This window comes from Panthera uncia, chromosome E1 (assembly GCF_023721935.1).
Source record: "Panthera uncia isolate 11264 chromosome E1, Puncia_PCG_1.0, whole genome shotgun sequence".
NCBI lineage: Eukaryota > Metazoa > Chordata > Mammalia > Carnivora > Felidae > Panthera > Panthera uncia.
This window is the reverse complement of record NC_064814.1, coordinates 28,255,764-28,280,001: the sequence shown is the minus strand read 5'-3', so window position 1 is coordinate 28,280,001 and position 24,238 is coordinate 28,255,764.

The following is a 24,238-nucleotide window of genomic DNA, read 5'->3' as shown; positions in this document are numbered from 1 at the left end:
AGCAATCTGCTAAAACAAGCAAATCAACACTGCATGCGGCTGTGTAAGAGAATCAAGAGTCTCCACGATGTTAAACCCATATGTCTAGGATACGATCCAAAATTATTTAACAGAAGAAGAAACAGGAAGGTGTAAATCATCCATTTGGGAGAAAGGGCCAATAAGAAAAAAAGCTGCTCCTGAAATGATGTAGATGTTGAAGTTAACAGATAAAAAAAATTTTAAAGCAATTGACATAATTGTGCTCCATGATATAAAGGAAACGTGCTTGCAAGAAATGAAAAAAAGAATAGAATGTTTCAGTTGAGAACCAGAAATAGGAGATACAATTTCAAGTGTGAAAAACTCATGGGATGGGCTTAATAGTAAAATATAGATATAAAGAAAATGTTCAGTAAATTTGATAATAGAATAGGAAAGGATATTCAATTTGGAGATGGACAGGAAAAAGAATTGAGAAACAAAGAGATTTAAAGACATAAAATTTGCTTTGCCATATGTGAAATTTGATTTCAAGTAGGAAGATAGAAAAATATAGGGCAGAAAAATACATAAAAGCATAACGTCCACCTAATTCCCAGATTCAACAAAGACAAATTTATAGATTCAAGATGCTAAAAGACTCCAAACAGGATAAATATAAACAAAACTGGTATATTATAATCAAGCTTCTGAAAACCAAAGACAACATCTTTAAGGCAGCCAGGAAAAAAAAATGATACATTATATACAGAGGAACAAAATATTATGAACAAAGACTGCATGCTGTATGATTTTACATGTGAAATTGAAGAAGAAATAAAACTAGTCTATAGTGACAGGAAGCAGATTTGTGGTTGCCTGGGACTGAGGGTGGGGATGACCTCAAAGCGACATGAACCTTTTTGAGGGGTTGGGAATATTTTATACCTTAATTGTACTAGTGTTTGGGGGATTGCGTCTATTTATCAACATTTATTAAATATGTACACTAAGAAGGGGTGCATTTTATTTTCTGTGTTGTAGGTCAATAAACTCGATTTAAATAAATGAAAGCAGTGTTTGGAAAATATTCTCCTAAATGTAGCTGCGTATCAGTGATCCTAATGATCTCAACCTATGCTATTGCCTTCTCAGGGGGAGTTTAAGATAGAAGAAGAAAATATACCTTAGCCAATATAGATTTAGAAAATAATTAAGTCAGTATGTGCATGAAAACATTTTCAGAGGTGCCAGGTTAGCAGAGCAGCAAATTTTCTGATTGGGTTTCTATCGGCTTGTTCAGATATTTAGAATTTTTTTTTTCTCTTCAGTGATCCAAATTTGTTCATTATTTTGTATCAAGTGAAACTTCTTGAAATCATGCACTATTGCCTAATAAGTCTTTTTCAAACCTAATCCTATGCCAGAATCCTACAAAAAATATGAGATTCTGAGCTTTCTTGTGCCAGAATGCCCAGAATAATATTTGTAGTTTTTCAGTATCTTACAAAATTATTATTTTAGGAACTACAAACACTTTGAATTCGATGTCATTTTAATTGCTCCATTCATATGAAATGTGGCAGGGTAGGATCTATATGGTAGTTTATCTGCTCACTGTATCTTTATATTCTCTATGTTTGAATTAGGATATATTAGGATTTTTCAGGACCGCTCATTTCATTGAATTGTAACAAGTCACGTAATGTCTTTCTATAAAACATTTTCTTATTTTGTGCAAATAGCAAAATCTCAGTTGTGGGAAAAACAAATAATTATTAGGAATTATGTAAAATGTACACTGTACAGAAATACTTAATGTATGCAGGCCAAAAAAAAGAAAAAGAAAAAAAAAGCCATATAGTATGTAGATGCTATGGTAAGAGAGCATCTCTGATCTCAGACGGAGGCTGGTTTTATAAAGAAAATAAAGAGATAGCATAGTGCCAAATAGGGCTTGATAAATGCCACAGAGATGGTTCTTCATCACTCAAAACACTTCTCAGTGCTTACATAGATGTCTGAGCACATAATATGGTACCAGTGACTAGGACTTGGATTTTTAAATATAGTCATCCCCCCTTCTTACAGGTATTGTCAACCCCGTTATCTCTTAACACTTCATTTGTCATGGTGCCGTTTTGTCTAAAATATATACAAAAGAAGGAAAAAGAAAACACCAGCCATTTTTCTCATTAAAGGTTCGAGTAAAGGAAAGAGGAGTGCTTTGAATGAGTAATTATTTAACATGGACATGATCTAGTTCAAATTAGCAACTCACCTAGAAACACTTTATGGCTATTGCTGCTGTTTGTTTAAGTTTCATTGAGCCAGCTTTTATAAATTATCCCTTAATATGGTCTGGACAGTTTGGTTTGGGGAGAATGCTCACTTTCCCCAAGGAGCTAATGAAAATTCAGTGTTTGCCTATTCCCTGTACCTCATTGCAAAAATCAATGTCTGAAATACAATAGCTGCATAGTGATGATATGTAGTTGTGTTGCCTTCACAGAGGTGAAAATTATAGCTCAAAAGGCAATCTTTCCTTCTTTCCTCAGAAAACTTTAGATTCACGCATCTGCTGCCTTCTTGACCCTGAGCTTTGTATCTTCTTGCCAGACAAGAATGTTTTCTCCTTCTTTTGTGGATAGTGTTGACTCTTCCTGGAAGCTCGGCCCAGGGGGTAGCTGCTTACTGCACACCTGTAGCTAGATTTGAAATCTCCACAGTATCCCTGACCAAAGAATGATGCAAATTGAAAATTACAGAGTAGCTTTCTGACTTTTTAGCAGTTAATTTTGTTTGCTAGTATGAAGACACAACAGCAGCCTGTTCACTAAGTCAACAAACCAAGGAAGGTGTTTCCTTTATTGCAGTTTGTGGAATGAGGATATTTGCTAAGGAAGAATGGGAAATGGGATTGGGGGAAAGAGGATAGGATTCGGGCCCCTTTAATTCCTTTAAAACAGGAGTTTTAAAAGGAGGTCCAGGTAGGTTTGTTGAGGACCTGAGATCAAAGATGAGGTTTCAGGGATGTTTAACGTGTGCAGGGTTATGAACTTAATGTGAATTTCAGAAGGCATGGATTTCATTGAATGTCAAAGGGATGCCACCTCAACGCATATGGTTACAGTCTGATATTGTTTAAGAGATAGCAGTAACTGTGATCTTCAGCAATCCACTTACTTGAGATGCTGTCTTAACAAACACACAAAAGGAATAATAGAAATACCTCACATAATTCTGAAAAAATGCTTGTAATGCATGTGGTCACCACTGATATCAGTTATTAGTATTTGATTTGTCTAAGGATAATCCTAAGGGTAACTAATAATAACTAACCTGGAGAAGGGAAGATTAGAACAGAACCTGTTATCTATCTTCCATATATTCTACGAACTATATGAATGAACAATGACTAAGAGGGGAACATTGAACTAAAGAAAATTATATCGAGATGGCTCCATAAAGAACATCCCAGTGTGCCAGTACTAAAGATGGGATAGCCTGCTTCTGTTAAAAATGTGTTTTCTGTGCCTGGAGGAGCAAAACAATTGCTGACTAACTCAGAAAGGTTGAGAATGTTACCCAAGTCTGTGTAGTTAATAAAGCCAGAGTTGGGATTAAAACTTTAATCTGAAAGCCCTTGCTACCCTTGCTAAATTTATGAGCGATAGTGATTCTCTTCGGGCTCATTTCCCATCTCTGTTATAGAGGCATATGTTTGCCTATAGGTGGCACTGTTGAACAGTTTGTTAAATGACTTAATTGCTAAGTTAAATAAATATGTATATTCACTCATTAAATTTGTCTTAGATTTTAAAAACCCCAACTGTAATTTATTTGAACCTGTTCTGGATAATGCATAATATTCCTTAAAGGTAAACACCAAAATTTGTTCTAATTCCTGTCATGGCTGCTGCTTGCTTGGCTGGTTCAGCCCCCATGCTTGAAACAAACAAGTGACCCACTGCCAATGCCCTCATTTAAGCAGTGAAGAAACACTGCAGATTCTCCTTGATGAAGGACGCTGTTCCTTCATCACATTCTTCTCTTTCTCCCTGTGGTGTTTGAGAACAGATAGCAGAATATCTAATCAGCTGTTGCTTTGACCAAATTGCCCTTAGGTCCTGGTCCCTTGTTTATCAGCCAGCTGAATAGGAGGTTTTGTTGTCATGCAGAGGTGGGTGGATTGTTTTCTTCTCTTTCTCAAGAAATCTTTTGCATTTGGAATGCTAAGCAATTATAGCATCTAATTCTAATGTATGTAACAAACCTCCTGTTTCACCTCAGCAAAGGCTCATTATGTCTTGTAAGTGTGCTACATGTTGAATTTGCACCTTCGGTAATTAGTACAGCTACTATGCCAGCCCTCCTTCCCGCCTTTGCCAACATTTTCAGTGTTAGCAAACAAGCATCAATCACGAACCTGATGAGCAAAATTGAGGCCTCTCTGTGCAACTCAATGCACAGACTGGACTGAAATCCCAGGTTTCAAGAGCTCATCTCTGCCAATATTGCAACAATATGTAACAAAAGTAACAATAACCAATTTAGTAATTTATGGTTTTTATTATTCATTATGTGCCAGGTACCATGCTGCTACGTGTGTTAAATGGATTATTTCATATAATCCTAATAAGAAACCTAAGAGATAGTTGTCATGTTTGCCTGCTTTATAAATAAAAAATTGAGGCACAGAGAAGATAAATAGCATGCCCAAGGCCATAGAGCTATAAAGTGTTGGAACCAGAATGAGATGACAAGCAACATCTGCCCGTTCCACATGGGAAAGTTAATTCTAACCCTTTGGAAGAACTCGGATTCTCTGACCCAGGTCTGGTCAGGTCACCTTGGAATCTGTTGTTAGTTGCTCAGAAAAGGTGTGTGGAGATTCCATTTATTAGATAAGCCTAAACAAGATGGAACACTGGTATTGGAAGGCAAGAAGGCATGGAACATGTCCCAGAGGCTCAGAGAGATTCTGAAAGGGGTTCAGATAAATAAGAAAGCATATAGGAGAGTTAGACTTTTTTTTTTTTAAACAGCTGATGGTCATTTGAATTGATTTGTCTGCTGGGATGAATTCTTCTGGCGTGCAGGTGTTATTGTTGCTACTGTTGTCAGGGAGTGAAGTTGGGGAGAGTAGAATTTAAGAAGACTAAGTGAGTGTTTACTAGTCAGTGTCAACTAAGCTTTGCCACTGACTGAATCTGCAGCTCCACTTTTGGTGATTGGGTTTCTTTTTATTCTTGGGACCAAGTGCCGCTGATGTCCTACTTGTAGCCACTAAGTGCTGGTTTTGTCCTTGTGAATCAAATGTACTATCTTAAACCATGACCTTTTTACTGGTTGTTGGAAAAAGAATAGTGTTTAGAAACATTTTGCCAAGGCTAATTTTATTAAATTTGAAAGATGGACCTTCATTTTGAGATCATGTTCTTTTTGGTTTCTCTGATGCTAAATTCTGACTTTCCTACCCATCCACTTGCTGAATGTGACAAGTTTTTAGATTCCCGATAGGCATGTTCCACATGCTTTTTAAATTAATAGTTTTTCTTCTTACTGAAGTACTTTAATGCCAATGACAGCTCTAGTCACTGCTATTTTCCAAGCAGTTGTTAAAATAGGCTGCTAAATCCTAGGATCTAGTAAGACAATATTTATAGCACTTAAAATTCTATAGTTAGACCATCAGGATAAAAAATTGTGACCTTAAACATATTAGCTCTGGAAACTTAAGCAATGTACTTAACTTCTCTAAACCTCAACTTTAACATCTGTCAAATGGGAATGGCAGTATAGGTCCTCATGAGGATTAAATCATATTATCCATAATTAATTTAACACAACACAGCATCATAATAAGTACTCTTAACTGAAAGCACTGATATTAAGATGAGTCACGCTGAATTCCTTGGGCCCAAAGGAGTTAAAAGTTTTCATGCATATTTAAAAATCAGTATGCTATCTGTTCATACAGAAACAAAATTGTTCTTGAATTCAGCTTATTAAATAAGGACCTCTGTGACAATACAGAATGCAAAATTATCGGCACATTCTGGAATTCATACTCTATGTTGTGGTACTTCCTAATTTAAAAACAAAACACTTAGACAAAAACATGTTCACTACATTAATAATTTTTAAAAATCATTTAACGAAGTTGAACAAGTTTCTTTGTTGGAACTGCTCATGTCTCTAAAATGCAAATGTGCATGGGGAATACCCAAGAGGAGGGGGGTTTGCACATGCAACAGCGTACATGTGTTTTTGACCAGATTCTGAGGTTTTCGAAGTAGCCATGGAAGCCAATTTGGAAGTGCAGCTTGATTCCAATTAAGTTTTAGTTGGCATGTCCATTTCCAGATCTGGCCCCACTTGGCCTGGGCTAATCTTATAGACTTAAATCTTTTGTCCTGAGTTATTAACCAAAACATGAATATGTTAGACTACATTAAGATCTCAGTATTATTTAATTCAATTCAGAAACTCATGTTGGAAAGGATAATTATTTGATACTTTATGGGCCAGTATATAATAGTATGGGCTAGTGAATGCACCTGGGTGCTGATAGTACTTAAAATAGTCCAGGAGCCACCCTTACTTGGAAGGGATAGTGCTAGAGCATAGACCATCAGAGCTGAAGGGTATCATTCCCTGTCCTCTTTCTTCCTTTAAATACAATTTTACATAAAGCATCCATCTGCCATCCAGTTGCCTTGTTCATCTCGAAAACCAATTCAACCCAGAAAGTTAGGCAGTGCTATCTCTAGATAGCTTGTCTTCCTGGTTGGCCTCTGCCTACCTAGGTATGTTGGGAAGCTGGACTTCCACTGCTCCAGGAGCAGTTCTATCCTTCCTGCGCTCAACTTTATCACTTGGGTGGTGCTTTCCTGCTTTGCTCTCTGTGCCAGGGATCCAGGGTTAGACGATAACAACGGTAACACAAATATTTCAGAGACCTCAAACTGAGAATCTGTTATTAGCCAAAACATATGAAAAGCTGCCTACTATCACTAATCAGAGAAATGAAAATCAAAACAGTAATTTAGCAAAATGTAAAAAGATTGCTTCTATCTAGTGCTGATCAGTTTGTGGTGAAAACAAACATCCTTATATATTGCTGATAGGATATTGTTGCAAAAGTGATCTAAAGTGTGTTGTGTTTTTTTTTTAATTTTTTTTTTTAACTTTTATTTTATTTTTGAGACAGAGAGAGACAGCATGAACGGGGGAGGGCCAGAGAGAGAGGGAGACACAGAATCTGAAACAGGCTCCAGGCTCTGAGGAGTCAGCACAGAGCCTGATGCGGGGCTTGAACTCACGGATTGCGAGATCATGATCTGAGCCAAAGTTGGACGCTTAACTGACTGAGCCACCCAGGCGCCCCTAAAGTGTGTTGTTTTATGTGTATTTCTCTTGACCAGTGATTCAAGAAGCCTTAGTACATAAGAGCATTTGTATTAGAATATTTTTGGCAGTATTCTTTGTATTTGTTGTCTTCCCTGCCTGGAAAGTCTTGCCAGAGATAGATGCACATCTCACTCACTCACTGCAGTTCTTGGGTTACACACCTTTCCCTGACCTCTTATGAAAAACAGTAAGCCTCTCCCATTCACCTTTTCTCTAGAGTCCCCTGTTTTTGTTCTCCACACTTACTACCCTGTGACATGTTATTATCTCAGTTCTTGCATTTATTGTCGGTCTCCCCATTAGAATGCACATTCCATGAAACCAAGATTTTGTTTTGTTCACCTGAGTGTCTAAAGCAAATGTGTGTAGACAGTTATAATAAATATATGATGAATGAATGCATTTATAAGTTTAAAGGAATGAGTTATATCAATATGTACTAACCCAGAGGGAAGAATAGGTTATACTGTTGAAAGAAAGCAAGTTTTGTAGAAAAGTGTATGAGATGACCCAATTTTTATAAAAACATGAAATATATATATTTATGTATAAATATGTATATGTGTATATGTCCTATCCATAGATAGAATCTGTGTTTCTTCTATCTATCTGTACCAATTTCTATCTGTGATTAATAATCACAGAACAAGGTATAGAGGTTATATGCTATATTGCAAATTAATATAGGTTGCTTTGGGGTTATTGGAGTTAGACTGGAGGGGTAAGGAAGAGACTGTTAATTTTTTTGCACCTTCATGTTGTTGTCTTATGACAATAAGCATTGTATTACTTCTCTAACAAAAACCAAAAAAGAATACCCAATAAAATAAATGTAATCATATGCATATAAAATGACTGGGAAATTTCTTTAAATGTAATACAGCAAATTATATTATTGTATTCTTGCACAGTTGGGCTTCTCTGCATCTTCACCATGCCAACGTCTGCAGGCTTATAGCAGATAGGTAATTAGCTTCATGGTGGTTTACCAGAGTCTCAGGTTTACATGAAACATGTAATTGTTTGTTAAGGCTTAGCCAAGAGGACTCCTCTACCTTGAGCCTTCACTCTTAATTGTCTGAGACTTTGATAGAAGAGGACAGTGGTTACCTATTAGAATTTTTGCACTTCTTATAAACAGTGATGTACCTAAAGCAAGACAGGGATAGTGGTCAGCCTGGAGTGCAGGTGTCAAGGGGATACATTCTAGACAATTAAAAATCAATAATAAACTTCACTAAGAGTCCACCTGCTTTTTATTATCACCATGTGCCTGCAATTCTAAATAATGTGTGTGGTTAAAATTCCCCTCCAAAAAATGTTTGGCCTAATTTCTAAATGATTGTTGAGGTTATTGATGAGCCAGAATGGACTGTACCAGCCTTGGTATGCCACTACTCAGATATATCTGATTTTAATAATGGAAGGTAATATCTTAGTTTTATTAAGCACCTATGATAGTAAATGCAATGCTAGGAATAGAAATAGAAAGTTGAATAAGACGTTGCTCCCATACTCAAGTAGCTCTTAGTGTAGAGAGGAAGCAGACACAGATGCAACTGGAGAAAATACGGGGCATGTAATTTAATGAAGAAATCTCTCAAGTGCTTGGAGGATACAGAAGAGGAAGTGATTAGTTCTGCCTGGGGAGTTCATTCAATACTTTTTCGTAAATGTTTACTGAATGAGTTGTTCATACTGGACCAGACACAGTGAACGAGACATCAGAGCTTATTTTCAGGTAGGACAGTGCAGGTTACAACATGAGTAAACTGAGTAAGTTCAAGCAGAGGATAGTGCTTGAGGATGCTGTAATCAGAGAGGGCCCAAGAAAGGTGTAATCAGAGACAGCCTCCAAAGCCGGTTGAGGCTAAATGATGACATGGAGAGAGCAATACAAAATCAGGAAGAATGGGTACTCTAGAATCCAGAGTTGGCACGGGCCAGACCACGTAGAACAGAGGCTTGCAAACCTGGCTGTACTGAGAATCGCCAGGCCAGTGGCACATCCTACATTATTGGTCTTGGCATGGGGCCCAGGCGGGGCTATCTTGCAAAAGCTCTACAGGAGATTCTCATATGCAGCTGGGACTGAGATGCTGCAGAGTGCAATGGGAGAAGTCTGATGAAGGCCACAGGAGGGTTTTAAGAAGAGGGATTGGCGTGGCCTAATTTACATTTAAAAAGTATTATTGCTCCGTGCAGAAGTGATCACACAGAGGGCAAGTGTTAAAGCAGGGGAAAAAATTAGAAGGCTCTTGCCATCATCCACTGGGGGAGGTGCCTACAGCTTGGACCAGGTGGAGGCATTGGAGAGAAATGAAATCAGAAACAGCTTTATGGCATTCTGCTGGCCTTGAAGAAAAAATTAATATTTTTACTTTAGATGGAAGAATGGGAATAAGACCAGGAAAAGGAATGAGAAGTGACATGGGTTGGTATGGGAAGGTGATGAAATTTTGGGTGACACAGGTGTGGACAGATCCAGGGCATAGCATCATCTGAACTGCTAAGCAGTTCTTAAGCAGTTCTCTTAAGACTGAGAAGTTAAGGCTTTGCCTTAACATTGTTAAGCAGCAGTGGTAATCTTTGGTTCCTCCTTTGGGTGATCTCTGTTTTCTTTCAGAGTTTCTCTCTCTCCATGTTAGAAGGTTTCCTATCCTGGGGTGCTATTATCTTGGCTAGGTTTGAGATTTGCTGAGATTTTTTTTCCTGTCACTGTTGTATCATTTTAACAATTGCTTCTGTTTTCTGCCTAATGTATCCACTGCTGCAGAATAGCAGTCGTTAAACACAAAATGAGTCACAGAGACTTCCAAGTGGGCTTGCACCCAAGCTTCATTATGTTCATGCACCATAGAAGCCATTTTCTGTATGAGACTCCCTGAGTAGCACCTGACACTGAGGTTCTCAATTCCCAGGTCAAGAGCCTCATTAAATGTTTTTCTTGGGTTCTCCTGTGCTGGGACTTTATGTCATAGACACTGTGCTGTGTTGGCATCAAATGGTGATGCCATGTGTTAAGTAATCTTTTATTGTCTCTCATCAATGGGGCAATGGTGGGACTTCATGCATGAAGCCATGAAAACAACTAGTGTTCTGTAAGGCTGAAACTATCTAATGTTAAAGTTTCTAAACTTAAAATACATACTTCCCAAGATGAGTGACAACTGACATGTCTTTTTTTCCCCCCCTGGCTTAGCAACACATTGTCCTCATGCTATGCTATCATCTTTCTTCTCAGAGAATGATCAGTCTATCTGCACCTATCTGTATGGGGGGATTAAATTATTGACCAAGAACACAGGCTATAGAGTCAGACTTGTCTTCCATTCAGGGTTTTACCACTAACTAAGTATGGTTCTGTGCAAGATTAGTTACCTACTTAACCAGTCTGAGATTTTGTCCTCATCTGAACCTTGCTACTTAATAAGTTAACCTTAACCAAGAGCGAGCATCAGCATCACCTGGGAGACTGTTAGAAATGTGGAATCTCAAGCCCTATCCCACACTTACAGAATCAGAATCTACATTTTAACAAGATCTCCCAGTGATCATATAAATATTAAGGTTTAACAAACAATAATCTAGAAAAATTTGTGCTGTGTTCAACTTACCCATGGGTAAAAATGTCTATTCCTGAAGAATGCCAGCAGAGGAAAATTCCTTGTTAGTTGCAATTTTCATTGTAGAATGAATTTTTAAGAAGCTTATTTGTAAAAGAAATAATGGAGAGAAAAGGACAAACCATTTTATATTTGAGAAGGCAGACAGGACTTTAGTAACCCCCTCAAATTACAAAAACTGAGTGGCCACTCAATCTGTCTGCACCCTGAGTTAGCACTGGAAAACATGGTGAAGACAAAATTCCATCATGAAGCCTCAAATCACGTTTTGTTTTTTTTTTTTTAAGTCTTCTTACTTTACTTAGAATTGCCACTACCCACTTTGTCTTGGAAAACTCACTATTCTTGAAAGAACTCATAGGAAAAACAGTTTATAATCAGCACAGAATCTGTACGCAAATAGAACAAGCTTAGACAGTTCACAAACTGCCAATTTTTATTGGCTTCATAGCTGTCTCTATTTTTACCTAGTTAGGAGAAGAGATAAGAAGGAAAGAATACTGAAGTTTCTAGAGTCCTCCTGAGTCATATCCTACATTTGTCTCATCATCATCCGTTTTCTTCTTATAGGTGTCCTATTTATCTCTCAACTGTCACTGTTTCATTCTTAGCTTGGACCACTAGAGAAAATGCCTTTCTGTTTCTTCAACCACCGTGTCCAGAAGGAGGAAAGCCAGAAATACCTGGTCATGAGCATTAATAATGACTATTGGAGACTGTCACACCAATAGCATCTGCGACTTTACCACACACTAGTTTTTTAACCTCAGTAAAACTTTCTCAGCAGTAAAATAGATAGAAAGCACCTGGCCCATACCTCAAGGCTTACTTTGAGGGCCAAATTCCCTAATGTTTATAAAAGCACTCTGAATGTGTGAAGGATTCTTATCAGCAAAGTCTTTAGTTCTTGATACATGACCTTATTTCCATCTGTGTTCTATTGCGTTGGCTAGGCAATGGATAATTTGTTATTATTAAATCTGAATTCTCTTATATAAAAGCCTAGTATGAGTTAATTAAAATATCAAGAAGATTGTTTATGTAGTATCAAAAGGCAGTTCTAAAATCTGAAAATGCAATTAGTTTTGCCCTCTATATCAATGTGAGAATGTGGAACATTATTCTGTTTCTTAGAAAGCCACCTCCACTGCTGCTGACATCCCTGTGACTCTACATACTCTGATAGATTCGTTCTATAAATCAGTATTTTGGAGGGAAGCTTCCAGGAGCACAAAGTCCCCAGGATCATGACTGTTGCTGTCTAAGAAGTTTCTGGGCAGTAGAAGGCATTTGAAAAGATGTAGGGAAAAGCGAAAAAGAGAAAGAAGAGGGATTGAATACATGACTGGCCACCAGTGAGGAACTTTGTGGAAGGAATAAGTATATTTACTCGGACATTTTGTATCCTCCTTTCCTCCCTTCCTTCCTTTCTTCTCTTTCTTTCCTTTTCACTTATTTGAATCTTCCATTTCTCTCCATACATTTTATAGAATACCTATAACACTAAAGTTTCATAAAGTGAAGCTTTTGTTGACTTTTTAAAAAATTTTTAGATAATTTGTTTGGTTTACAAAGTGCTGAGTATGTTTTTTTTTTTAAGTTTATTTATTTTGAGAGAGAGAGAGAAAAAAAACATGCATGAGCAGGGGACGGGCAGAGAGAGAGAGAGGGAGAGAATCCCAAGCAGACTCTGTGCTGTCAGTGCAGAGCCTGATGCAGGGCTCAATTTCAGGAACTGTGAGATCATAACCTGAGCCAAAACCAAGAGTACGAAGCTTACGGACTGAGCCACCCAGGCGCTCCTATTTTTGAGGTAGATACAGGATGAGAACTCAGGCTGATTTGTGAGAAATCCACTAAAATGGATGACACCAAGAATGATAAAAATGAGAGGAGTAGTCTTTTGAGCAAGACTTAAAACCAACTAGCAAACAGGTATTTGTGTTTCCCAAAAGAGAGTTCAGTGTGTTATGCCTGTGTAGGTCCCTCTACTTATTTTTTATTATATAAGTAACATCTTTGATGACTCAGTCCTAACAGGAAGCAAACTAAACCATTTAGCTTCCTAGAGTCATTGTACAAAAGGCCAGAGAGCCAATACATACCGAAATGTAAGAAAGAACATCAAGTTCAAGACGGAAAGTGAACAAAAGTTCTTCTAAATCAGAGGTATTGGAGAAGAGAACAAGGAATAAACACAGACAAGGAGTGACCAAATCACCAAGCACACCAGAACAGATGAAATGGAAGCTGATCTAAGTTTATTCTGGAAACGGGATTCCATGCATCTGCATTGGCCAGCCCAGTCTTCCTAAAGTTGCTGGAACAGAACATACACTAGATATATATTGGTCTTTTGGATTTCACTCATCATTAACTTTTCAACAGGTTTTTAATTCACAAAGCATCTGGGTTTGTGTAATTGCTTACCTAATAGTGCCCATTACATGGTTGGATGGTAACCAGGACAGAGATAAACTAGGGAAACAGAATGCTCTTCAAACCAACTCAAGTACTGAAGTGGAAAACTATGGTTTACTAAAAATGTTCACTAAAATAGTAATCTCATCATTTCAGGTTCCACTCCTGTTACTTCTTCGGTATGTGAGCCAAGTTAAGTCACTTAACTTCTCTGCATAGTAATTTCTCCATATGTAAAAGGATAGTAACAGACTTACTACCTACATCACACGGTTGTTGGATGATATACCAATTAATCATTTAAGTTATTTTTAAAATGCATAAACTGTTATGTAAATGGCATGCTCTCCTACATCCATATCTTTGCATGGGTGTTTCCTTTGCACAGACTTAACCCCAATACTGCTACATGTGCTAACTCCTAATGGCTTTTCATGCCTAAACTCCAGTGATCTTCTCTGGCCATTGCCTTCCTTTTCGATTAGGTAACATGCCCTTCCTCTATCCAGACTAGCACAAATCATACCATATCATTGTTTGCTGATATCCTTTTTATGATGGCAAATTAGTCTCAATGTATTAAATAGCTAGTCGTAGTCTCTAAAAATGTGTTTCAGTTAAGAATTACTTTTGCAAAGAATACTTGATGACTATTACTGCTTAAAAAATCAACATGAGGACAAACATGGATGCAGGCTGACAAATGCTATTTTAACACCAGTTTATGTCTTCTTAATATCAACCAAATGTTTACTAACACAGTTGAGGCCAAGCTAGAACCTGCTCCTTTAGGCCAGTCATAAATGTAAAGGGAAATATGGACACCTAAATTGTGGATCTGTACTTGTTTATAAATTTGTCATCTAGACAATCTAGACTCTACTTTTATACAATATTTTAAAACGTAATCATCAAAGTGAATACACAGGTCTTGTAGAGATTTTCCTAAATCATAGAATATGTCTTTGGATACCTAAAGGGTCTAAAGACCTCAGTTTCAGGGAAAAAAAATTATCCTGAAGATTGGGTGGGACAGAGAATACAAGTGATGAGAACAGAGACCTAAATAACTCACTTACAGCATCATATTTTCACAGAATTCTAAACTAACACTATGAAGAGATAATGGTTGGCAGATAATTTGCAGAAAAAACTCAAAATACACTGGACATAAAGTGATTTATTCTGGAACGTAAGTAGATGCCAACCAGACAATCAAGATAGATGTAATTAACACAAACTGAAGAAGACAAAGAGAAAGAGAAGTAATTTTTTTTGGCAAAGGATTATTGCTTGAAATTTCTTTACTGCTAGGCAACATTGGACACTGATTTGATTTTTATTGCAATGCAGTGATAACAAAGTCACATATCATTAAGCTTCCACAGAGGACATTGAAAGGAAAACTTTCTCTTTTAGATGCTGTTATTTAAACATTTAGCCTGGGTCAAGAGATTCCTTAGCCTGGTGACTGGCTTTCTTGAAGAATCCAGGGTGGTCTCTCCAGGAAGTACTCCTGGAGGAGGGTAAGAGGCATGTGGCTTCCCTAACAGTAGAACACTTTTAGTTTCAAGAAATTCACAGAACTGTATCCTGAGGGGACAGTGATTATCCCTGAGAGGGATATGTGCAGTGTACCCAAGCATGGGCATGTTTGGTGAATCCCTCTCCTCCTTGTCTTTTTTATGCTTCTGTTTGTTTAATTATTTTTTAATACAGCATGCATGCAACAAAAACATAAAAGATCACCAAAGCAGTTCTAAAATCCCTTAATATCTTTCTTCTGTTTTCTTCTGGAATGGTTTGGGTCATTACAATGAAAGAAATGACCTTGTTTAATACCTTGTTGAGCAAGAAGACACCTTTCCTGTAAAGGACTGTATTTCCATAACTTCGAAATCAGCTACTGCTTGACCATTGAGGCAGATTACTTTGAATACTTTTCCCAAGAGGACTTCTTATTAAAATGACTTTGTGTCAAGAGCTAACGTAGAAACTCATTTCATTCCTTAATTACTTCATGGGTAGAAATTGCTTCGTAAGCTTTACTTGGAACCGATTTTTTTTCTCCTTAACTTAATTTCCTTTCATTCACTAGGTTCAATTGCCTGTGATAAATACAAAGAAGAAAAACAGTCAGTCATACACAGTCCTCTAGCAACAAAAACTGTATTTCTCAATTAGATCTGTTATTAACTACCTTTCCACTCATTGTAAAGATATGCAACCCATCTTGAAACTGCAGACCTTTTATTTTCTGGATCCTGAACCTTGTTGCACCCATTTTAATACAAGGGCTGTTAGTGTCTCAGGTTTCAGTAATGCGGTGAACAAAATAATCTATGAGAGGTGAAATAGAAATGTATTTAGGCTGACCTAAACCCATCAAATCTGATCATCATAAATAGCTTGAGACTGTAGCTTGTCTTTTCCAGTTCTTATCCCAGAGAAATTTATGTTGAATTGGAAGCTCAATTTTGCTACCTACCATTAAGAAAAGTTAGATGGAGCTTGGATAAAGTAACGTAACTTGGCAGATTTTCACACCTGCCACTTGCTTCCCTCTTTGAGAGGGAATAGTTACTACCTTTCAGAATAGCCTTGCATGTGGATTCTTGATTCAAGCATATCTCCACAGTTCTTCTTGACTTTTATTTATTTATTTTTAAATAATTTTTTAAGTGTTTATTTTTTAAATAGAGACCAACTGCAAGCGGGGGAAGGGCAGAGAGAGAGGAAGACACAGAATCCAAAGCAGGCTCCAGGCTCTGAGCTGTCAGCACAGAGCCTGACACGGGGCTTGAACTCACGAACCACAAGATTATGACCTGAGCCAAAATCGGACGCTGAACCAAGTGAACCACCCAGGTGCTCCCTCTTGACATTTACTTTTGACATAGCTCCATCAAAATGAAAGAAGTGTTGATTTCAACAATTGATCCTTAGAGAAAAAGGAAAGAATAACTTATTTAGATAGAGGGAAAGAGGCAAGCAACTAAAGAGCTGGGGATTTCTTGAAGAAACTTTCCTGTTGATGAGTAGTGTTCTTTTCTTCATCAAATGCCTAATGTATATTAATGTTAACTGACATGAATAAAAGCTTATTTACATAAAATCCAAAATTTATATGCAAGTCAGGACATCCACCACATAATAATACTCAATCTGAGTATATATTTAGGTACAAAACATTATCCTTTGTAACTAGTATGTTGATAATTGAATTATGAGTATTACTTTCTAATACATTTCTTGCCTTTGAAGCTCATTAAATTCATTCCCTTAGCCTGATATGTAATATTGCTATGAATTGCTTAATTATAAAAAGTATGATTTCATATTTACAAGAGAACAAATTCCTTGGGAAAATATATGTGGCTAATACATATTTGAAAAAAATATTTGACTCAGACATGAAAATTAAATCAACAGTAGATGTTCTCCACTGAATTGGCTTACCTGATTAACCTCCTCTATTTCTATTGTAAAACATAACAATTAATTAATGGGAAGGACATGGGGCGCCTGGGTGGCTCAGTCGGTTAAGCGTCCAACATCGGATCAGGTCATGATCTCGCGGTCCATGAGTTCGAGCCCCGCGTCAGGCTCTGTGCTGACCGCTCAGAGCCTGGAGCCTGTTTCAGATTCTGTGTCTCCCTCTCTCTCTGACCCTCCCCTGCTTGCACGTGCATGCTCGCTCTCTCTCTCTCTCTCTCTCTCTCTCTCTCAAAAATAAATAAACATTAAAAACTTAAAAAAATAGTCTCACTAAAAATGAGTTAGGAGAAAAAAATGGTATTGATATAGGTGAGATAACTGTAAGAGAAAAGGAAGTAGTAAGAATCTGGAAGACTGCATTCCATGTCCTTTAGATTTTCTCTGGACTTAATGGAGTAGAAAAATGGTTTATAGGAGTGGTTTCTGCAAGAAAATCCAATCACATACCTGAAAAAGGAAAAAAAAAAGCTTCCAATCTTGATAGAAGTCAAAATTACGACATCTAGCATTCTTCATAACACACTTCAGCAATTTATGTTTAGCCTGTTTGAAGCAGCACTTTGTTGTTAGAGGTCTGTACTAATTTGTCTGATTAATTGGTCCATCTTTGATGTCAGTTTTTAATTTGCACAGTTGATAATGAGGGTGACTGATTGTGTTGTGTTCAGTGACTACTCACCACACCTCTTACCTTTTCTAGAAAAGTGTATCTCTCCTCCCCACTGACACTGGACTTGCCCATGTGACTTACCTTACCCATTAGAAAGTTGTTAGAAGTGACACTGTGTCCATTTTTAGCTAAGCCTTTATGAGTCATGGCTAATTTCTGGGAGCCCTCCTGGGCCTCTGACATCTACTACAAGAAGATCACATTCCAGGATGAAGCTATTCCTTCAGCCTGAATCTTAAAATGAGAGACACATGGAGGAAACCTGAGTCTGACCAGAAGCCTGGAGTCAGGTGGTGTGTCTGGCTAAGCTGGGCCCAGCTGAAGCTGAGTTGCAGCTAACCCACAGAGCTGTAATGAGGGGGAGTTAACGATGTGTTGTTCAAGCCACTGAATTTGTGTTCAACAACAAACTTTGTGTTGTTTCACATTATGATTGAAGCAAAAGCAGACTCATCCAGCTTTCAACCGATTTTATGACTAGCCTTACAGTTTTACATAGACGTTACCTTTTTATACTTTGTCTAGAGTGTGTTTCTAGTTTCCTCTTTCCCCACTGAAGATGACCCTTATGCCTAAGTAAATATTTGAGCTTGTATTATTTGGGACTACTTATTCTGCAGCAAGTCCAGGGGAGTGCTCTGAAGTGTGTTTGTGATTCACTTGAAAAGTGTGCTTTGAGAGACATATGCCTCAAATAGAGAAGGCTTTGACCATACATCAAAATATTGGGAATCAATACACCTTAATCTATTTTAAATAAATGTAAGGGTTTAAGAGACTCCTGAATTATGTTTAGGATTCCTTGTTTTATATTAACATTTTAAGTTAACCTACAACTACTTGTCACTATAGCATTTTATAAGGATGTTATTGTGCTAAAATGGCACAGAATGTATACTTGGCATTAGAGAGTGAGGAAATAGGCAGTCCTCATCTACTCTAATGGTTGAAGTATGCACTTTTTGGAAGTGGTAAACAAAGTACCTCTGGTCACACCATAGGATATTTGGAAGGAGCCATCCTGTCCTCATTGTATGCTATACCCAGAATGTGGCTTGGCACATAGTTGGCATTCAGCAAATATTTAATGGATGAAGCAATGTATATGCCTAAGCGCTGGTGTGAATAACCCTATGAGACTGTTTTTTTGAGTTTTTCTGCCTCCCTCTTGGTTGCTTTCTCATGGGAGTGTAATTATGCCTATACTATACCAAAGGCAGGAAAAGGTGTCAGGAATAGTGAAGAGGAGAAAGCTGAATGTCTCACCGATTGACTAGTCTTTTTATGGACTATCGATCCTATATCTAAGGATATGCATAACTTTGGAAATGTGCATGCAGTTTGCCCCAGTACCATCAGAATATTTCCAAAGATGTCTCTTCTCTAGTGTGTCTGGACACTTTTGCTTCCTTCAGTTGAATTGTAGGCTTATAAGGATATTTGTTGTAGGCTTGATTATAGTAGTGAATAAATTATAAACAACATAAAATGCCTGACTATAGGAATTGGTTAAATCTATCATGGGGTATATGTGCAATGAAGTACAGTATGTCTTGAATTTAGTAGGAACTCAATAAATATTGTTGGCTTACTGACTGTCACCATTAAGACAAGGGCGTAAATGTGTGCTTATTGACAATTAAATAAGTCCACAATATATTAAGTAAGACTAACAGGTTACCAAGCAGCATTTATAATATTGTTCTGAGAGGGGAAAAACACCATATCTATCTATCTATCTATCTATCTATATCTTTATCTGTATACATAGAAAAGTTAAAGAATTCTTACCCAAATTCTAAGCTATTATGTCTGGGGGTAGGAATTTGTGTTACTTTCAATTTTTAACTTAATGTTTTACTGTCTTCAGATTTATTTTATAATGATCCTATTTTATCTTTTTAAAAACAAGGACAATATAATTTTGAGAAAAAATAGTTATGTAAAGTATTTGGGGATGGGCCACATGTAAAGCTAAATCAGCTCTTAGTAGCTAAAGGATACTCACTATTTCAGCCCCCAGGGTGCCTTGTTGTCATGGTGTTTATGGGTGAACTCACAAATGTCATAAATGGATGAAAACTTAGGTTTTTCTATCAGATCCACATTCTGTGTTAAATTCTGCCTTCACACATAGTAACAGTAGATCACTTGTTCTATAGAACATGGCGGAGAAGGTACTTTTGAACTTTATTCCTTAGACCTCTAACCAGAAAATAAATACCAGAAACAGAGAGGTGAAGTTCTATTTAAAACTAAATGAATGGGGCGCCTGGGTGGCTCAGTTGGTTAAGGGTCCTACTCTCGATTTTGGCTCAGGTCATGATCTCACGATTAGTGGGACTGAGCCCAACATCGGGCTGTACACTGACAGCATGAAGCCTGTTTGGAATTGGGTCTCTCTGCCCCATTCTCCCTCTCTCCTTCTCTTTCCCTCTGTCTCAAATAAACTTAAAAAAAAACCAAAAAACAAAAAACAACTAAATGGAAAAACAAAAAATAAAACCCCCCAAAATAAATGAGTTCTCCATTTTTCAGATCTTTTCCCTGGAAATCTCGATGCCTAGAGAATACACAACATGTCTAATATATGGTACATACTTATAATAGATTGTTATTTGTTTATCTGAAATTCAAATTTCACTGGGCACCCTGTGTTTTTATTTGTCAAATCTGGCAGCCCTATTGACAAGCCATATTTTTGGTCTAACTTACTCATTTAACAGAAAAATAACCAGATCTGCCTACAGGGTTGTTATGTCACGGGTAGTGTATCTCTCTTACTTTTCTTCTCAACTCTTGGCCTTTACCTCAGCCCTGACTCTGCCTCAGCTCATCCAGTCTTAGCACTTACAATTTGTAGTTACTATGTTTTTCTGTATTACAGAGATAAGACACAATGGAGCTGTTCTTATTCTATACCCAATAAATGAGAATAAATACTAGTATTTTTGCTGTGTAGAACAAATAAATTTCCCTATTTTTTCCTTCTTTCTATTCCTCCCCCACCAGCCAAGAAGGCACTAACATTAACTAATAATCTCCATTATTATATCCTAGTATGAAATAGTACTTATTATAGCATGTAAGTTACCTACCGCCCCAGTGATACTGCATAACCAAGCATTCCAAAATGTAATGGCTTAAGGCAATAAGATTTATTTAGTTCACAGGTTTGCAGGCCAGTGATTAAGGCTGAAATTGCCTGGGTGATTCTTATGGTCTCAGCTGGGATCAGGCACACGTCTGGCATTCATTGACTATTGGCTGGGACACTAGGAGTCACTGGGCCATGCATTTTTCATGTTCCAGCAGGCCATCCTGGGCATGTTCTCATGACAGTGATAAAGGTGTAATAGCACAAGTGGAAATACGTGAACACTTTTTAAAAATTTCAGTTTATATATCATCTGTTAGCATCTCTTTTCAATGCTAGCTGCATAGCCAACTAAAATCAAGGGACAGGGAGAAAGTGCAAAATCACATGACAAAGGGCATGGGGGCAGGACAGGCTGAAGGCATCACTGATGCAATCAATATACCACACGTAATTCATGTGATAATTAATACTGATGACTAGCCTTCACTAGGTATTTGAACCCATGTCTCTGTGGCACAAATATTAAATCAATGAGACCTCTTTACTAATGCTGAAAGAACCAGCTGGCTCTACATGAGATTTTAGAACTGTTCATATTCTAGGAACAATGTCTTTTTTTAGGCAGCCTGGAGACACCTGTGAAAAGGGTAGGCCAGCGCCTCCCTAAGGAAGGCCTAGCAATAGTTCTGCTTGAAAATGAATGCAGTTTGCATTTTAATACTCATAAATTGATTTTCATTCTGACCAGGCAAACTGTGGTGTTGTTTTTTTACTGAGACCATCAAAATTATAAATCTATTTAACCTTTTTTCCCTAAACTTCTATTAAATACACAATATGCACTGCATAGATAATGTAACACAGAATGAAATGGAAAATAAGGTCTTCAGCCATTCCTAATCTAATTGTAGCAACTTGCTGATAACTAATGAAAAGACCAGAAGGTAATCATTTCCTCTTTTGAATGAAGAAGAGTTTTGCAGCTTCACTGCAACTGTCTGTGAATTTCAAGCTCCATTTGCTGAAACTAACATGAAAACAGTGTATTTGACTCGTTTGGAATCACTATGCAAAATTGTTTGGAGACTATTGCAGAAATTTATATTCATTTTCACCTTCTCATAATCATTATGTTCCATCATACTTTATAACAAAACAAATATCCTGGATTTTATAAAATTAAGACTGAATAAAATTGAATTATAAAGGATTTTCCCTGATGTTACTGGCAATTAACATTTAAATGAAGATTTAAATTATCCATAGCACAAAATTGAGGAAAACAATTACATTTAATTAAATGTATTACTCACCATGATTAAAATAGAAACTTAAAAAGGATTGGCTACTAATTTAATTCTTATAGATCAAAAGGGAATTTTGATATTTTAATTATTTTTCTGTGTGTGTGTATATATATATATATGTATTATATGACATGTACTCACATAACTAAAATCACAAATCAAAGAGGATTTACCCTGTTTTCTGGACTTAAGAGCATAGTCTTCAAGGAATATATTAGTAAACATATGTTGTCACTGAAAATGTGCATTTCTGACCATTTATCTTGAATTCTGTGAATTGTTTCAGTACACCAAGTAACCATATAGAATAATTAGAATAGTTTTTGTTGTTGTTGTTGTTGTTTTCTCCTCCCAGGTTAGTCACATAGATTATATTCTAAATAGCTCTTGTAAAGAAAGCCAGTTGTTGCAGAGTCAAAAGAATGTTGGGCTCAGTATCATGTATCCTGGCTTTGAATCTCCAGTAGTTATTAGCTATATGACCTTGGGCCAAACTGACCAGAGCTTTATGTTTGTCTGCTAAGTTTCATGAAACAATTGAGATAAACCAATTGCACACTGCAAGAACTCAATGACTTTTTACTGAACAGCTGAACAAGGAAGTACAAAGAAAAAAATAAAAGATGAGGTTCTCACCTACATTTTGCTTTGGGAACACCCTCTGGTTTTCAGTGTCAATTGACTTTTTCTAGATTCAGGCATAAAGAGGGTTGATAATCTCTCTATTATTCAGTAACATGGATAAGCAACAAATATGGATTAATATGCTTCTATGAAATTGTGTCTCCAAATATAACAGGACTATTCTATCAGTGCTATTTCCAAAACGTAGATGAATGATTTTTTCAAAAACAACTCATAGAAATACCCTGAATTATTATAATCAATCATTGTTATTGGTGTTTCTAAAAATTTTTTTAATGTTTATTTATTTTTGAGAGAGACAGTGCTTGAGCCGGGGGGTGGGGGGGTGGGAGGGACAGAGAAAGAGGGAGACACAGAATCCGAAGCAGGCTCCAGGCTCTGAGCTGTCAGCACAGAGCCCGACGTGGGGCTTGAACCCATGGACTGTGAGATCATGACCTGAGCCAAAGTTGGATGCCCAACCGACTGAGTCACCCAGGTGCCCCTGTTATTGGTGTTTCTAAACTTTAAGGTTTTATGGACAATTTAGGGATCTAATCACAATCAGATATTGGCTTTCCCTAAATTTCCAGTAATTTGCTGGTTTGACCTTAGGAGTAATTTGGATTTTAACTTTCTCTCATTTATGCCATGATGGGGTTGAAAACCAACCAAAAACTCATTCAAGAAGAACAATGTTAAAGGTTCATATTTATTTAAAGTGGAAAAACATAACATTTTTTTAAAGAAGATTTTTCTTAATGTAATGGAACCAAGAGAAGAATGGATCTAATGTCAAATACAAGTTAAATTGGGTAGCACGTTTGCCCAAACAGGTGCATGGTCCATACAAGGAACACCACCACCTCACTTCCTTCTCCCCTTTCTATGGTGGATATTATTGGATACTTGACAGCAGAGTCCATCTAGCATGATGGAGGTTAAAATACTGGATACTTATATTCCTAATCTTCCTTGCAGCTGAGGTACAGGCAAGTGATACAGTGCTGGCCAGTGAGGCAGAAACACAGTTTACTGCAGACTTCCAGGAAATATTTATTTCTTCTTGAATGGAGTCTGTTTATGGAAAAGAAACCACTGCCTCCTAATCCCCACTTTAGAATACCTCGTTTGAAGATGTTATTGCTCTGCTGCAGCTCTTTGTGACCATGAGTTCAAGGCTAGAGGAAATGACATGGAGTCCCGATCACATCATGATCACATCAGTGCTAAGCCACTTAACCAACCCTGAGCTGTATGTGTATAGACTCTTTATCAAGTATGTGAAAAATTAACCCATACTGTTCAGATGCCCACTTTTAGTTGGATGTTCTGCTACTTGAGTCTAAAAGTGCTCTAGTGAACCTCCTGTTTCCTAGAGTTCTTTAATTAGCTAACTGACGTACACAGAAACAGAATACATTTTTATTTCATGGAAGACAATAACAGTGATATTTCTAAGATCACAAATACTATGGTGGAGGTCTTAGTAGTGCAAGAGATAGCCTAGGATGCCACTGTGCTGATTCTAGTGTGGAAAATCTTAATGTTTCTGATTCAGAGGCTTTGCAGTCCCGCCCCTTGGCAAGAGGATCAGTTAGAAAACAGGTCAGAG